General features: G+C 39.8%; 1 protein-coding gene across 1 annotated transcript in view; it reads left to right on the forward strand.

The window, feature by feature from the left end:
- LOC106510989 (uncharacterized) overlaps positions 1–1,043 on the forward strand; it is a gene marked incomplete at its 5' end in the record, with an annotated part of 5,954 nt that extends 4,911 nt beyond the window's left edge. The window contains 2 exon segments of the mRNA XM_013999724.1: positions 274–488; positions 557–1,043.
- Positions 1,044–1,049: the final 6 nt, after the last annotated feature.

Below are 1,049 nucleotides of genomic sequence, written 5' to 3' on the forward strand. Positions count from 1 at the left end.
GAAATCAGCTGTAGAGCCCTGCTAGCTGTTGTTTTGACAGACAATCAGGTACAATCTTAGGTACGCAAGTTCGCTGTATGACGTTCCATCTGGTGCGCTTTTTCCTTTTTTGACCGCACATGCGCACCGCTTATGTGCAACTCTGTTTATAATTTCTTTTTGTTTGAAATGTGTCATAGTGTGTGTATGCGTCATCAGTCACTGTGACAAACATTTTACTATAGTGTAAGACAACTACACAGCACTGAAATCGTGTTTATGTTCATTTTGTAGATTCAAAGATGGTCTTTCAGCCCTTCAGTTCTTGACTGCACTACAGCAACACCCTACTCTGCTGAGCCCTGTCCTGTGCCACTGTGAAAAGCCACTCACTGGCTTTGAACTTGAGAGACTCTTCAAACCTCAACTCAGCCCTTCAGGGACTAATAGGAGAATAAAAGAAGGTCAAACCTTGTCCTACTGGGCAGACTATCTCCTTGATTGTGAAGGTTTGTAAGTTTGTTGTACCTACTTTGAAAACTATATTACTCTGGTATGAACATGTATTTCTTTGCAGAAGGCAAAGCTGCTGTGTCTCTGGAGAACATTTTGATGTTTGCAACTGGGCTGACATCACTCCCCCCATCTGGCTTGGAACCATTGCCTCAAATGGAGTTCCTGGATGACTCTCCATTCCCAATGGCAAATACATGTTCAAATGTATTAAAATTACCACTCCTGGATTCATACAGTGTGTTTAAGTCACAAGTGGACTTTGGAATTCAAAATAGTCCAGGATTTGGTTGTCTGTAAACCATATGGCTGGAAAGAATTTTTCCAGCATATAAAAATGTCCATCTAACAGTCTTTCAATGTTATATCTGGCAAAAACACGAACACCTGAAACACTAAGCAATTGCAGAATCTGTCAGATTATTAATCTTGTTAGCCTGGTAGTTTTCCTTGTTTCAAAAGATTTTACAAATTTTAAATTGTCTTACTGCACTGACAAATTTGTCTTACTGCACTGACAAATTTGTCTTACTGCACTGACAAATTTGTCTTACTGC

This window comes from Austrofundulus limnaeus, unplaced genomic scaffold, assembly GCF_001266775.1.
Source record: "Austrofundulus limnaeus strain Quisiro unplaced genomic scaffold, Austrofundulus_limnaeus-1.0 Scaffold2432, whole genome shotgun sequence".
Taxonomy (NCBI): domain Eukaryota; kingdom Metazoa; phylum Chordata; class Actinopteri; order Cyprinodontiformes; family Rivulidae; genus Austrofundulus; species Austrofundulus limnaeus.